This window comes from Erpetoichthys calabaricus, chromosome 2 (assembly GCF_900747795.2).
Source record: "Erpetoichthys calabaricus chromosome 2, fErpCal1.3, whole genome shotgun sequence".
NCBI lineage: Eukaryota > Metazoa > Chordata > Cladistia > Polypteriformes > Polypteridae > Erpetoichthys > Erpetoichthys calabaricus.
Window position 1 is genome coordinate 105,283,522 of NC_041395.2, and position 17,984 is coordinate 105,301,505.

The window sequence follows — 17,984 nt, forward strand, 5'->3', positions numbered from 1 at the left end:
ACACAAGAGTGAGCCTGAGATGGACAGGTGCCAAGTTCAAGTTTATTATCATATGTACATAGTAAACAAGAAATGATAAATCTTTGGGGCACCTGAGTGCAAACCCTGTATAATATAAACAAAACATGGGTAATTACACGTTAAAAAGAAAAGAAAAACATCATATAGATGCAAGGCACCAGATCAGACTGCTCACGATGGTGGAGCTTCTGTTATTATTGGCGCCTGGCAGGAAGAGGCGGCTCCAGGCAGACAGATACTGGAAGTGATGTCAGAGATGTCATGTTTGTCACTCGTCTGGTCTGCAGAGAGAGGAAGAGAAAAGGTATCAGTCTACAGTGCCCTCTGGCATGCCAGCAAGAAATTACAATTCTCTGAGCCCTTAAACTTTCTCACATGTGCACGTGTGTGTGTTTATATATACATACTAGTGGGTTACCCCCTGCTCGCCAGCTACATCGCATCTCTGCCGCTCGCATTGAGAAGAGAGGGGCTGAACGAACCCCAAGGAGATGCGGTCGCTCCTCCGAAACCCCCTCTTAAACAGTGATACAATGGGAAACAAATACAGCTTTTTATCTCCTCTTTGCTCGATCAGCTGCAGGCTTGCTGCTGCTGGCGTGTCTTGTGATCTGCATCTCATGCAGTGCTTCAAACATTTAACAGCCTGTACAGCAGCTGTCCTACTATTTGTCTTTTTTTTTCCGGCCCCAGGCTTGATTAAATCTCTCGGCACAAACTCTCATTTCATGGGATGTGAGTTCTTGATATTTTTTAGTTTATATTTATAAGAATCTGAAAATCTAACAACATCGCATTAAAGTTCGATAAATTCTGAAAAGAATGATACCAAACATATACATGTAGGTTTTAAAATAAGCATGGTTTAAAGTGTGACATAATATCACTGTTGCACTTTTAGGCTTAGGATTTTATATCTATAGAGTAGATGAATGTGGGGTGACCGTGTATAACTTAAGATATTGTACAACAAAAAAGCTTGCAATAACGGTGGAGACATCTCAGATGTGAGTTCAAGACAGAACTGGAAACAAGATGAATGGTTCCCAGGTTATATGGCCATGTGGCATGAAGGGGCAAGTCCAGGCGGACAGACAATGGAAGTGATGTCAGAGATGGAGTGGTTGTCAATCTTCTGTACTGCAGAGGGAGGAGAAGAGACAGAATTAGAACACCACCAACCCCTGGTTCAGTGAGTAATCACCATCACCAAAGCCTTTAAGCTGCCTCCCATGTGCAAGCATGTGACATACTGTATATATATATATATATATATATATATATATATATATATATATATATATATATATATATATATATATACATATATATATATATATACATATATATATATATATATATATATATATATACATATATATATATATATATATATATATACATATATATATATATATATATATATACAGTATATATAGGTATTGTATATACAAGGGGGAGTCAAGCTAAAGTAAAAAAATGGGATTTATTAGAAAATGGAACAAAATTTAACAAAACTGATAATGTAATTTCTCAATGTAGTCTCCACCCTTCTCAATTCACTTGTACCACTTGCCCTAAAGTGCCTGGATTCCAGCAGAATAAAACATTTTGTCTTGTCCTCGCAACCACTCATGCACCACTTTCGTCACGTCATCATCTGTCTTTTTTAGCGGTCCAAATAGGTGGAAATCACACTGTGCCAAATCTGGCTAATAAAGCAGTACCTTAAACTTCAGTTTCTACAGACAAGCCTTGCTGTTCTTAGCAGTGTGTGGGCAGGCATCATCTTGCAGCAAAAGGACTCCTTGAGACTGCAGTCCCTGTCACTTGGATCAAATAGCAGGTTTTACATTGGTCTCCAGCAAGTCACAGTAACTTGCACTAGTGACTGTAGTAGCCTTCGGCATGTAGTGTTCGAAAATAACATGGGTTGTGGTTGTCTCAGCAACTGTCAAGCAACCCTCGACAGATGCGTCGATTGCGCTTATGCCTGTGGTGTTGGTTCGTGTGCCCCCAGCATTGGCATCCGTGACTCTGGGAACCTGTGTCTGAGCAGGAGAAACTGATGCAGGGCGAGGCAGCAGAAATCATTCTGAAGATGAGGTGGAGGTGGAAGCTGTGACTGTGGCTGCTGTGGTTGGACATCGGGCAGGGACGTGATAGTTGGGTTGATGTTGATGCCAAGTTAGGATAGCCCTCTGTTTCCAGGTGACTTGGGTGCCCTACAGTCTGCAGGTCAGGTCTAGCAGTGAGTGGACATTGTTTCAGAGCATCTCATCACTAAGGTCCTTGCTTATCCCTGCCAAAGCGGTGTCAGTAGCGATTTTTACCACAATGCATCACCACAAATCCAGCTTTGGATCAGACCCACTAAGTCCCGGACCTGTCACCAAATGGGATGATATGGATCAATCTGCCATAGCCGAAATTGACGTCCCTTGGTCAAGGGGCCAATAGCTGTACGGAGGAGGATCTGTTGCAACAGGAAATCGTAATCATCAAGTCTTTCAGGAGGAATGTTTCACAGGGACTCCTGGTCAGAAAGGGGGCCAGAATAGCTGCCCAGTCTCTCTTGTTCCAGCACATCAGTCCGGGTATTTACCACTTCAATACACACAGACACAGCACATGAGCAGGGACAGGGCCAGGTCAGTGGTTGGGTTATTGTGTTCCTTGCATCACCCAATGGGTGACAGACGCGTTACGCAGGGAGGCTGTGAACTTGCAGTTGCCTTGGTGGTGCTTCAGATTTGCAGTTGCCTCTGCAACAGTCAAGCAACCCTCGACAGACGAGTCAACAGATACGTTAAAAATGTACTTAAGTACAGTAACAAAGTAAATGTAGTGCATTACTTGCATATCATCACAGGTAGTAAGATATTCAGATCATAAAGAATATTGCTAGCCTTGGGTGCATTTTGCTTTCTTACACAACTTAGTCTATCTGGCCTACTTTAGTCTACCTTTAATGTATCTGTACTTTACTTAAGTACATTTAGTTGTGGATACTTTTGACTTTTACTCAACTGTATTTTACAGCAAATATCTGAGCCTTCTGCTTCACTACATTTCTACATAGTGATGCATTACATTTTACAGTCACCTGAAGCAACCCTCGACAGATGCGTCAGTTGTGTTTCGGCATTGGAGAGGGTCTTAAAAAAGTTCAAAAAGCTCACTATATATATATATATATATATATATATATATATATATATACAGTATTCCCTCCTCCATCACGGGGGTTGCGTTCCAGAGCCACCCGCGAAATAAGAAAATCCGCGAAGTAGAAACCATATGTTTATATGGTTATTTTTATATTGTCATGCTTGGGTCACAGATTTGCGCAGAAACACAGGAGGTTGTAGAGAGATAGGAACGTTATTCAAACACTGCAAACAAACATGTGTCTCTTTTTCAAAAGTTTAAACTGTGCTCCATGACAAGACAGAGATGACAGTTCCGTCTCACAATTAAAAGAATGCAAACATATCTTCCTCTTCAAAGGAGTGCGCGTCAGGAGCAGAGCATGTCAGAGAGATAGAGAAAAGCAAACAAATCAATAGGGCTGTTTGGCTTTTAAGTATGCGAAGCACCACGGCACAAAGCTGTTGAAGGCGGCAGCTCACACCCCCTCCGTCAGGAGCAGGGAGAGAGAGAGAGAGAGAGAGAGACAGAGAAAAACAAACAACCGAAAATCAATACGTGCCCTTCGTGCTTTTAAGTATGCAAAGCACCGTGCAGCATGTCGCTTCACGAAGCAGCTGCACAGAAGGTATCAATGTGAAGATAATCTTTCAGCATTTTTAGACGAGCGTCCTATCATCTAGGTGTGCGAACAGCCCCCCTGCTCAATCCCCTACGTCAGGATCAGAGAAAGTCAGCGCAAGAGTGAGAGAAAAGTAAGTTGGGTAGCTTCTCAGCTATCTGCCAATAGCGTCCCTTGTATGAAATCAACTGGGCAAACCAACTGAGGAAGCATGTACAAGAAATTAAAAGACCCATTGTCCGCAGAAATCCGCGAACCAGCAAAAAATCTGCGATATATATTTAAATATGCTTACATATAAAATCCACGATAGAGTGAAGCCGCGAAAGGCGAAGCGCGATACAGCGAGGGATTACTGTATATGAGTTTTATATATACAGTGGAACCTTGGTTCACGAACGTCTCGGTACACGTACAAATCGGTTTACGACCAAAAAGTTTGCCAAACTTTTGCCTCGGTTCACGACCACACACTCGGTATACAAACAAGCCAGTTTCCCTTTCGGTTTGTACATGTTCAGTCTCTCCCTGTGCATTTCCTGTGCAGCGAGCAAGAGAGAGAGAGCGAGAGAGCGTGTCACACACACGAGAGAGAGAGACACACACACACACACAGGCACACAAGAGAGAGAGAGACACACACACACAGGCAGCGCGAGAGAGAGAGACACACACACACAGGCAGCGCGAGAGAGAGAGATGCACACACACAGGCAGCGCGCGAGAGAGAGAGACGCACACACACAGGCAGCGCGAGAGAGAGAGCTGGACGCATAAGGTGGGAAGGCAGTTAAAGAATGCACTGGGCTTGATTTTGTTTTCACTTCTGTTTACAGCAATCGGTTCGTAGTGTGCATTGTTGCAATGTTACTTTTCTTGGTGGTTTATTAAATTATGGATTTTTTCAAATGTTCATTTTTTTCCCTGTGCTTAAAACTCATTAAAAAAAAGTGTTTTTAGCCAGCGGTTGGTAGCGCTATAGCGCGAACTATTGCAGTGTTAGTTTTCTCTGTTGTTCAAGGTTTTCTCAGTGTTATTCAATGTTTTTACATTTAGCTTACTATTACGCTGTGCATTCTATGGTTTAATTAACTATATTTGTGCTTATAAACTTAAAAAAAATATATATTTACATACAGTTCGTATGGTCTGGATCGGATTAATTGTATTTACATACAATCCTATGGGGGAAATTGCTTCAGTTCGCAACCAAATCGGTTTACGACCAGAGTTTCAAATGAATTATGGTCGTGAACCGAGGTTCCACTGTATATATACAGTTCAAAAAGCTATATACACATACTGTATATAATAGTTGTTATTTCTTGAACTAGAAGCACTCTAGGTCATCTTTAATGGACATACCCAGTTAGTTGTAAGGTCAGGTGACCTCAGTTGATTTCATTCCCATATTGATATAATCACATCACATTGATTCACATCTCTTTAAAGGAAATTCAGTAAGACAGGGTGAATGTGAATGAATGATAGTGCGTGAGTGACCAGTTCTCAAATGTACTGATTAAAATGAGCGTTTCACAGATTAGAGGATGTGGGTTTTATTGGCCAAGCAGTAAACATATTCAGCAAATGAGGCCTGTTTGAGAGATAGTAATGGAAGTATGCATAAGAAGAATTTTGGGATATTATTGTTTCAAAGCCTCTTAATGTGCATGCTTATCTTTCCTGTGTTCATTCTCTATGACTTGATAACATGACAAGGCTCCACTGAGAAACAAGGTTTATCTAAGCAACTGCCTTGTTTGTTTCATGTATTTAAAGCTATTCAACAGAATAAAAAGGTACTTTTTCTCATCTACCATTCTCATCTACCATCTTGTACTAGAAATTACTCAGTGACTTATCAGTACCAGAGCTTCTGTTTTGAGTTGTCTTGCAAAAGAGATAATAAGAGCAAGACAAAAAGGGATTCAGTCTGTGTCACCCTGTTGTGTTGAACTCCATGAACCTTATTGAAATTTACCACGTGCTGTTGCTGTGAGATGAATGAATAACTCCTAGAGACAGAAGGAAATAAAGGGGTAATGAAAGAAACAGAAAAAAATCACTGAGGGCAAAGGATAATTCCAACTACACACAAAGTATACAGAAGTAATGGTTACTGACAGGAAGAAAGAGAAAGCGTGCAGGTAGACAAACAGGTTTTAGGTCACCCAAATACTGGAAGGGGCCATCAGAGCAAAAGCTAAATGGTCTGTGTTAATCCATTAGATTCATTAATCTTTCATTAAGCATTGACGCTTCAGTTCCTAATTATATTTTACTTCCAGGCATGTCTGCCGTTACTCATATCTGCCTTTATGTATATTTCAATGCTTTTTTCGGTTAATTTTGTTTGTCTGTAGTTCTCTTAATGGGATTCCGCTTTCTACCACCATTTACAGTGATGCTGTCAGTTCACCTGACGTCCATAATTTGCCCTTGTGTGCTCCCTGTTGTAGATTGGATTTCCGCTCCTGCAAGTTCCTGCCAAACTTCCTTTGCAGCTTACAGCCTCTGCATACCAAAAACAGATCTGGTAAATGGATGAAGCAATTTTTGTAATTTTTTGTAAATCAACATGAAAAGGGCTAATTATTATTAGATTGGCAAGGTAAACTAAATGAAAATTACACATATAATCACACTTGGCAAGGAATAACATTCTAAACTCTGGAGATGTAAAGCAGCAGAATAAGCCACTGTACAGCAATCATTTGTTCAACTGTGCAAGGATTATTTACACTATTATCGGGTATGAAATCAAAATTGAAGAAATGGTGAAAGTAATTTTTACCAATTAAGTGTACACCTTTGGAATTTAAATATTTTTAGTATTAAAAGTAAAAGAGCTCATCTGAGCGGCAATGGGTGCCAGAAGCATGCCTTGACTAGGGTACAAGTCCATCAGGGCACAGACAAATACAACCACACTCACACAAGACCAATAAGGACCAGGTAGACTACATTGTGTAAGAAAGCAAAATGCAACCAAGACTAGAAGTGTTCTTTATGATCTGAATATCTTACTACCAGTCATGAAAAGTAATGCACAACAATTACTTTGTTACTGTACTTACAGTAAGTTCATTATCAACGTATCTGTACTTAAGGAGATTTAGTTATGGATACTTTTGACTTTTACTCGACTATATTTTACAGTAAATATCTCAACTTTCTGCTTCACTAAATTTCTACAAAGTGATGCATTACATTTTAGAGTCACCTGAAGCTTCGTTCATTTTGAAAGTGAATCATGGGAATCAATTTGCAAGCACAAATGGATCAGTTCAGTAGAGCTCAACAGGAATGCTAAAGCGCATGCGTGATGTTGTCACCTTTTTTTGTTTAGAGTGCTATATCGAGTAATTAGCCACGCACTGTTTATCATACTATTAGCAGCAGTGCAGTATGTGAAACAATACTGTTGATGTATCATGGAGTGGTTTTATTTCTGTGGCACTAAAATATAATAAGCATTCCCACCTTCCATTTGACAACTAGTGAAACAATCAAACTGAGAAGACTGACAGCAAAGTCATGTATGAGAAAGGGGGAGAGGCGAGGAAATGACAGACAGACAAGCTTGTGAGGTGAAGGGCCCGCAGAACTAGTCTGAAATGTCAAAATGAAAATGGCAGGTGCAGCTCAGGAAGGTGACAATTTTTGGGGTTTTGTGAGGGGTGAATCAATAGAGTGATGGTACATAGTGCCGTGGAAATGTTTTATGTTAAATAATAACTGGTTGGTTCCAAAATACATGTTTGCCTTTACAGCATTCATTAAATCTAAATCTACAACTGAGGTGCAAAGAAGACTTTCTATTAAGTTTAACAAATCTTAGTGAGGAAGAATTCCAACTTTTTAAAAAGTTTTTGTACAAATATCAGTCTATTGGTAGTGTGAAAGTTGTTCGTAAGACCATTGAGAAAGGTAAGAACACCAGAAAATATCAAAAAGGTGAGACAAGCTGTAGACATCATCTAGAAAGTTGGTCAGTAGAATTAAACACTTCAAACTGGATTGACCACCGAATTATTCAGCAAGATCTATCCTGTCACCTGTATAAAGCACACATAGTGTATATAATTTTAGGAATAATGAAGCTTTTTTCAGTTAATTGAACTGTTAAATGAAAACCGGAGAATTACAATTGTTAACAAACTTATTTAGAAAAATGTATTGTTAATGGTGGAGCTCATTTGAAGAAAACATTATTTTTTTATGCTGTTTAAGTCAAGGTCAATAAGATGCAATGATAATTAATTTTTAACTTCTTCATTCCTTAACTGGTACTGTGAATCATATGACAAAGCTAAGTGACAACACCCCAAAAAATTCTCTCTCTTTGCATTGCTAAAGCTAACACTAAATATTTCCACTGGTAGTGATACACCTCAGAAATCTATTCTTGTTTTGAATGATAGTAGGTGTTTTATATTTAAGCTCCAGGTGCTGTCAGTGTGGAGTTTGCATGTTTTCCTTGTGTCTCTGTGAGTTTCCTCCTGGTGCACCGGTTTACTCTCACAGTGCAAAGGCATGCAAGTTAGGTGAATTGGCCCTAGTGTGTGTGTGTGTTCACTTTGTGATGGAATTGCATCCAGTCCAGGGATTGTTCCTACATTACACACCATTGTTGCTGGGATAATCTTTGGCTGCCCCATAGTCCTGCTCTGAATAAACAGATCTGAAATATGTGAATATTGATAAACAGTATTGTTTTAATAATAAATTAGTCTCCCACTTTTCTCTTTAATGTGAGAAAATATGCTTGGAAGGAAACAAAAACATTAACTTTTTTTATTTATGACCTTGTTGTCACTATGATAATAATCCTCTTCTTGGGTCCCAGTGCAGTACAGATTTTCTAATTTGGGTCTTCAGATTAAAAAGCTTAAGAAACCCCAGCTCAGAGGTTTAAAGCGTGTGTGTGATGCTGTCAGCGTCTTTTACTTAGATCTTTATAGTGCAAGTGAAAATAGTGCCTGTTTGATTCGTTATTTGTCAAAGGTGAACTCTGCTCATTAATCATTCTTTTGCTCATCATACAAATACAATTCAGTAACAATACATTTCAATTAGAATCCATTAGTTGTTGCGTACAATTTTTTATTGGAATTGGTTTAAACAGAACATATAAATATAATATTAAAATGTTCATCTAATATGTTTATGTGTGGCCGGATCTACCATCAGGGTCATGCGGTAGCACACTCTGGGGTGCTGCTCACAAAGGTGTCTTTGCATATGTAATTAAAAAATGCCTAATAACAGGAATAGTCCAGGTTTTTAACAACAGTACATACACTCACAGCAATGTGCTGCACGACACCCCCTCTGCCCCACTTCAATCCTCATGATTATAAACCTGTCCAAATCGGAAACCAAGTAGAAAAACTTTTAAAATAAATATACAAAAAGGTAGGGCATAATCAGAACAGCTGTCTAATAGGTCTCTTGTATGACATCGGACATTTGATGTGATCCGGTGCCACAAAAGAGAAAATGGTCATTGAAATTGAGAGCCCAGTGGTGCAATGAAAGGAAAGATTAAAGAGAAGAAAACGATTTTGTTTTGCCAAAAACAATGCTACACTCAAAAATAAATTGATAAATAAGTAAATGATGATTTTAACATGTCGTAAATACCTCAGTTAAGACTAACAAGAATTACCTAACAGATAGTAAAAATGGTTAATAGTGCTGGTTCTGATTGAAGCAATGCAGAGTCCAATGACACCAACATAGAGATGAACAACAATGTGGAAGACAATAAGACTGCTGCAAGAGACAATAATGCAATGCACCCAATAACACCAAACAACAAAGAAATCCTTGTATGCTCTTTAAGTTTATTTGGTGCAAATACACAAAACCAGAACAGTCAGTTTTATATTACCTTTTTACCACAAAGTGGCATAGGTCTGTTAAAAATGTTTAATGGATGTTCATTAACTGCACTCAGAAGAAAGTAGATTTCGTGTAGATTTGTTTCTTAAATATATTCTAATACATTAATGAACCACGTTTGACGCCACGGGGGAGATTCTTCAGACCCATTTGTGTCTCCCAAAATGACTTCTGAAAAATGTTTTTTATGTGCATATACATTTTAATGCAAGTGTTTTACATAATATAAAACACATAATAAAAAAGAACTGAATCAAAAATACCTTTTGGAGAAAAACGTAAAATGTGGAATACTTCTTGGACAGTTTTTCACAGATATTTTAGGGGCTGCAAATACTTTGAACGCAGGACAAAACTGAGGTAAAAAATGTGTTCACATTCAATCAGGTGTTCACGATTTGCCAGAATCCCTGGAACTGCTTTCCCAGTGGCACAGCCTGTGGTTTGCTTTTTCTATCTTGGGCAGTTGCAGTAGAGAAAATTGTGACACTTACAAAACCAAGACATAATAATAACAATTCAGTTTATTTGCTGTTGTCACACACGTGCACTTGGTAGACAGTTTACGGGCTCCAATAGATGCAGTTACCCACTGAACCGGGGGTCGGCGCTGCCCTCTAACTCTTCTTACCTCTCTCCCAGCAGAACTGAAGAAACCACCCAATGACATCACTTCAAGGTCACGCCTCTTCCTACACATCATTTCATGTTTCAAGCCTCAAGATCACGCCCCTTTCATAATATCACTTCCTGCAGACCCATCTACATATACTACCCTCATTTTCTTTTGTGCAAGTTCCATTTTGAACTCTGTCTGTAAAGACGTCATTCCTTTTTTTTCTGTGTGACAGCATATGGGGGACTCCCAAACCTTTGACAGTGTTTCTGTGCTTATTTTAAAATGTTTACAATTACTTGCATTAGGAATTTGTCATTTTTGAATACCTCAACTTATTCTCCAGAGATACATGAAGACTGAGAGAAAAACTTGGGGTCAGAGCTAGGGATTCCCGGACATTTGAAACTGCTGTAATTCCTGGGAAAACGGGAACAGTCAAGCTCACATATATAGCGTGTAAAAGTGTAAAAATCAATCAAGAAATAACAGAGTTATAGTTGAAAATAATTAAGTGGCACAGTTTTTTACGGTGTAGTGTGTTGCCAATTAATTCAGTCAACAACAGACCAGCAGTAGTCAGTCTCCTGGCTCCCACTAAGACTGAGCACAGTGGACTGGGAGGTGTCTGCACTCTGCAGCTCACGAATGCCAGGATGGGGCAGAGTTCATTGACGCCTGTGCTCTTGACAGCTTTGAACAGGAACTTGAAATTGCAATGCGTCAGTCTGTTGCATCCGCATTATCTGTGCTAAGAAACTTGCCATCACAGAATGATGACAAGAAACTGGATGCATTAGTAAAAGCTGAAATGCCAGTGTTTCAGAGCAATGGCAAGCGCGGGCGTTGTTTAGAACAAGTACATCAGTATCTGATGACCATACTGCCTACTTCAGTGGAGGCAGAGAGTGCTTTCTCAGCGGCTGGCATACTCTGCACAAAGGCGCGCTCTCGCCTGGACGACCGCACACTTGACACGTTGCGCTCTTAGTACCACAACTAACTAGATACATGTACTTATATGACAGCATGAACTGCTTGTAGTTAAGGTTAGTCTTTTATTGGTGTCAACATATTGCAGTAGTTTTATTAAAAATAAGTGTTGCTCGTTCTAAAACCGTTCAAATGTGAGATGCCCGTGCACTGTGTCATTCCCAGGAGCCCGGGATTCCTGGGAATGACATGTGGGATTCCCGAATTCCCGGGAATGGATAAACACATCCGGGAATGGATTCCCTAGTCAGAGCGCAGAGGCAGCTTTTTATATAGCACCCTTGGAGCAATTGCAGGAAAGGTCCTTCTGGTACTGCCAGGATCAGAACCGGTATCCTTCTAGTTACCAACACTATGTCCAGCTTAACTGCTACCTGCAAAGGATAATGCCGGTTTATCAGACTTCATAACACATTGAATATAAGGAGGCACTATATATTGCACACACAGCACAGTTCCCCTTTAATTTACAAGGTTTTGTGTTTTCTCTCAATTTTGCCAACTGTGTTTTATTTTTCATTTTATTATATTTTTCAATATCTTTCTAGTATATAATTGAGAGGTAAAGTCACTATTCACAGGAGGTGGATACATCACAATTGAAATTAAACTTGTAAACTTGATGTATATTAAAAGGAGAAGTTATCACTGGGGGTTACCTTATGTTAAATGTTTAAACTTTATTAAGCATGTTTAGCTAAAGTTCAGTTCAAGGAATCTTCAAGTTAGCCTTTTCAAATGGTAAGTTCAGTGGTTTAACAACTGCCTTTATATTAAGCAACTAGTCATTTAGCCCGTTACAATAACGGGCGCTACAACAGTAGTGCATAAACATTAGTAGGAACAGTCTATATTAAATGGCAAGGGACTTTGACCTCATTCTTTTTCTTGGTCGTATTTTTCTTTCTTTCAGCCTTTCTTTTGTTGATGTTTACTTGCTGAGCTGACCGTTCTTCATGGGCTGCCGCCGTGTATTGTGTGTGTTTAATATTTCTGTGACAGTAATACTCTCTTTATACGTCCGCTGGTTTGTACGTCCATAATATACCTTTAATTTTCTCTGGCGGTAATACAGGCGTGCGCGTCGGTAATATGCCTTTAATCTTTTCTGACAGGAATACTGGCTTGTATGTGGCTGTAATATGAGTCACTGTATTGTGTACCTTTAATTTCCTCTCGCAGTAACACTGGTTTGTATTTCCGTAAAACGCCTGTAACTTTCTCTGACAGTAATATCGTGCATTGCACCGTGCCCCGTGCATGTGCACTTCACCAGAAGACACACACACACGGACACCTGGACGCACACAGGGATTTTATTAAAGAGGATGGTGCATTTTTACTTTAGATAACTAAATATTAACAACTTATAATAGTGGCATGCAGTGGTAGGCTGAATGATTTTTTTACATTTTTCTATTTTGTTTTATTTCATTATCTCCTGTTGCACTGTTCTATACATTGATTGCTGTGTGTTGGTTTTCTGTATGGGTGCTGGTGGCACATGTCTGATTGACACAACCCGCTTTTGTCTTATTATCATGTGAACCTGCAGTGTTGTATTCTATATGGGAAAGGTCTCTTTGCACTCATGTTTGTTGCTAATGAACTCTCAGGCATACAGTATTTCCTGTGAATTGAAAATACTGTGGGACTTTATTTTTACTATAATCATGTCTGAACCCGGTGAAAATCCAGGGCCCCACTTGTTAATTTTATTTGGTGTACAACCCTGTAATGAACAAAAAAAGTAGGTCAAACTGACCCGATATAAAGTTTTGGAGTTTTTTTTTTTCTACTTCAATACCTATACCTGATTTGTTCTTGACATATGTGTTGCTCATAATGGGGATAAGTGATGGGGTTGGGGGTTGGTGTTGGGGTCAGGGGAGTGGCCTTTTGATTTTTGGCAACCAGGGCTCATAGAGGTCTTAGTCCGGCTTTGTTAGTAGAATAATTTGCATCATTCTTAATTAAAATGGCACAACATGTACTATTTTTGTATTTAACATAATTTACATTCAGTAGGCACACCTAATGACATATTATACTGTTGAATCAGGGAATACATTCGACAAGTACTTTAATACTTTAAGTATATTTTCAAGAAAGTACTTTCTTCCTTTTACTTAAGTAGAAAGGTCAATGGGGTACTTCAGCTTTTACCAGAGTACATTTTTGCTCCTTTATTTCAACTTTTACTTAAGTAAATTGTTTGAGTAATTCCTCCACCACTGTTGGCTAATGTACAAAAAAAAAACACACTTTATTTATAAAGACTGATGCTAAGCTTTTTAACTGAAAAACTCAGGGCTGGTCAATGATATCTCTATTGTATTCCAACATATAAATTTTCCCAATAGCTGCAGTGATAGAGAGTATGTATCTAACAGCTCATCAAATTCAGCCTGTATGCCAGCAGTTCTCAAACTGTGGGGCGTGCCCAAAGTAACAAAAAAGGGGGCACGAATGTTGCCATATGTGGTGTAATTTCGCTATTCGTAGGGAAATTTTAAACTTGTAGCAATGTATCGGCAGGAAAAAATATAGGAATAAATTTTATTAGGGTTTCAAAAAAACGTTAGCGGGGCACAATTACAACTGTTATGAAAACTCGGGTCGTAAATACTTAAAGGTTGAGAAACGCTGCTGTATGCAGAGATGGAAAAGTCTGCTTAAGTACAACTATAATTATGTAGACATGTAAAATGCTCATTGGAAAGCATAATTAGAATATACACAGCAATGAAAAATACTTATGAAAAGTGTTAATATACAGTATATGCATTTATATATATATATATAAATATATACTGTATATATTTTTGTTAGTATCCTTTTGAACAATGTCTTTATATACTGTGTATGTATATATAATACAAAGGAAACTAAAAAAAGAATGAAAGACGTTTAAAAAAGAACGTTCCATCTAAAGTCTAAATGAAATGGCTACTCCAAAACATTCATCAAACAATGCTTACAAAGGTGATGTCCCAGACTTCAGCAAACAATGTACCAACCTGATCTCCCATTCTTTCTGGTATAGTCTTCCTTATTACTGTGGCATATCAAAAACCACAGCGTGCATCCGCTCCATATCAGGCATTAAAGTAGCGCATAAACTGGGAAACATTCTGCAGACAGACCTTTTTAATGCCAAGAGCAAGAAATCTGCAGCAGAGACATGGAACACAGTAAACAGAATACAATGCAGTGCATGCCCAGCTGTATACACGGAACAAACATCTAAAACACTTGCAACACACATACAAGAACATCGCAATGCTGTCAGGTGGAAGGACCCACGGTGTCTGATAAACACACATACAAGTATAACTTGTACAAATTCAAGTCTAATTCTAAAATTTCCAGAGAGCTGGCTGAATCATGGCTATCAAACAAAAACGCCATTGACAGACACTTGGACATGAACTCAGCATATGCAGGCTTAAAAAGAACATCCACATATTAAATAAGACTTTATGACCAACACCGTCTGAACCCCACCTTATTAATCTGCCTCCCACTACACCCACCTACCCCACCTTCATCATTCGCTATATATTGCCTTTGATTCCTGTATGTCTAATCATTTCCTTTGATGATGATACCTGATATGTATCAAAAGCATAGGAATTTTAAGATACAGTGATCCCCCGCTATATCGCAGTTCAGCTATTGTGCCCCCGCTACATTGCGGATTTATTAATATTGTTTAGTTTACCGGATAAACAATTTAAAGAGATTATTTTCATGGGAATTGTTACATATGCATTATTTTCATTTTTACTTTAAAACTTTTGTAAAAACAATATTTGTCCTTTATTTCCTGCCCCAGGCGTGGTTAAATCTCTTTCTCACGGCACTTGAGGTTACTCGGGTTGTGAAGGGGGGGTCTGAACGCACGCTAAAGAGATGCAATAGGTTCAGCTGCTGTCTTGCTGCTCCTGCTGGCCAGCTGTGTGTTCTGCTTGTCACGCTTTGTGTCAAACATTTAAAAGCCTATACGCAGCTGTCCTTTTGCCACTTCACATCTCTGCGGCTAGCGTTCTGAAGGGGTGGGGGGTGGGTGAGGGATCGACGCACGCTAAGGAGAAGTGTTTGGATCCTCTGCTGGCTGCTGCTGGCAAGCCGCTTGTTCTGCTTGTCGTTGTTTTAAGAGCTGGGAGCACCTAAAGTTTGTCTGCCAAAAGCATTCCAACAACTGCTAGGTTAGATGTCAATGAACTTGTTTTAAATTGTTTGTAAGTAGGGCGTGACGTGCAAAAGTCACCGTCTCACAGGTTTTGCTTCCTAAGGTTGTAATGTCTAGTCTTGCGTGTTGTCAAAGTGTCTCTCCGAGATGATCTGGTCTCGATCGCTTCACTCAACCACCCCCCAGAGGCATGCTATGCTCCTGTCACTTCGCGTCTCTCCCGCTCCAGCCACTTCGCGTCCTTAGCCCGACATATCATATGTGTTTACAAAGTGTGTTTTAATACAGCTTGTGGGAGGGGTATTTTAAGGCTTAAACTATAAAAAAAATGTTTATTTATATGGTCTTTCTATATCGCGGATTTTCACCTGTCTTTTCGTTGATGCGTCTGGAATGTAACTTCCGCGATAGGCAGAGGATCACTGTATGTGATTCTTTTTTCTCCTTTTGGATTTCTATCTATTGTAAGGTTTCTAAACTCTTTTGGGACTCCCCCCAAAGGGATGATACGCCGAAGAGCGTCCTGAAGCACAATCGCCGCATCTGTGGAAAATAGCATATCGGTTGCCAGGGCAACCGCAGGCTCCCAGTGCTGTGACAGCTCACCACGAAAACAAATCCAAAAAGATTATGGTCGTGCTATTATAACTGCAGTGATCAGTATTACTTGGCCATTAACCTGGCCATGATCCTGCCTGATTGCTGTGTCCCGATACAATAAATATCTGTGCTCTTCCTGTTTCATGCTGAATAAAGTTGGTTTTGCTAAAGGACTGAGACTCTGCCTCGTGTTTTGGGGTCCAAGACAAGGACTCACATGTCACACTATAAATATGCAAACCGTATCACAGACACTTGCTTCTATTCATACATGCATACACATACAGAAAGAGTGTACTGTATATTTCCCCTGGGGACAAATAAAGTTCTACCTAATCTAATCAAATATGGCAATTAAAAACAGATACAAAAATAGCTATTACAAAAACTAATCAAACCACAAAGATAACTATCCTCATTGGTTAAAAGCTGTAATTATTATTGAACACTTCTACTAAAATGGGCACATCATTAATGGCAAAGCACATTGTACTCCACTCCACTGACCACATATTTTTACTACCAGAAGTACACAATAATAATTAAAATATTAATTCAAGAAGTCTATTATTTTGGTTGGCATAAACTCAGTCAAAAACTTTTAATGTAATACTGCAACTGTCACATTTTCTATTAAATGTTACAAATTTTATGTCAAAATCCCAAACATAAAACAAATACAACAGAAGAACCCAGTGTCATCTTTTTCTTTGCGGCTTTCTAATCAATTTCAACTTATGAAAACATTTTATTTTCAAACCGAAATCTAAATGGACAGCACAGCAGCTTTGTTGGTTTCAGACTATAGTTATTAATGCGTAAAGTGTGTTTAGCAAACTGGACCTTTACCTAATACTCTCCATACCCAGCATGAGATTTAAATTTAAGAAAACTCAACATACTGTATTTTTATTATACATGTTGTGAGATAAATAACTCCACACAAATCTTTATCAAGAGTTGGGGAATTGCCCCGTATAATGTTGTTGTTCTTTTGAGGTCAAGATGATAAATTCTTATCAGATATTCGACAAACAGTATGGAAAATGGCAGGCTTTTATACAGGTTACAAAATGGCTGTCGGAAAAACGGAAGTGACCTCATCGGAAAGGGACCAGAAGTGACGTCATCAGCTGGAGCCGGAAGTGACGTCATCGGGAAGGGACTAAAAGTGGCATCATTAGCTGGTGCCGGAAGGGACCAGAAGTGACGTCATTAGAAGGAGCCGGAAGTGACGTCATCGGGAGCGGACTGAAGGTGATGTCATCTCGAGGAGACGGAAGTGTTGTTACTGATGAGGAAGTGGATAGTGAATAGTCATCTGAATTATTGTCTGCGGATGTTATTATTGATTCATTTGTCTTCTTTAGTTCTGAAGGGTTAGAAAGAGAGGCATTATTACCATATAACAAACCCCCGTCTGTTATATTTTCGCTCACCTTCGGGCTTGTTGACTGTCTCCAAAGCGCGTGCGTGTGTGACATGACCCCCACCTCAGCCCAGACCCATCGGGTCGGGCGGCCTGCACCAAGAGGTCGAAGGTACGGGAGAGGGTAAGTTTGAAGTTCAAGAAACCACCTGGTGACACAAGGGTTAAACTCCCGATTCACAGCCATCCACTGTAAAGCGGCATAGTCCGTCACCAGAGTAAACTCCTGTTCCAACAGGTAGTACCGAAGTTGTGTCACAGCCCACTTGATCGCCAGAGCCTCCCATTCCACTGCTGCATACTGGGTCTCCCGCTCCAACAGTTTCCGGCTGAGGTATAAGACAGGGTGTTCAGCACCATCGATGCATTGGCTCATCACGGCACCCAATCCTGTGTCTGATGCATCGGTCTGGAGAATAAAAAGGATAAGAAAAGTTAGGCGATTTCA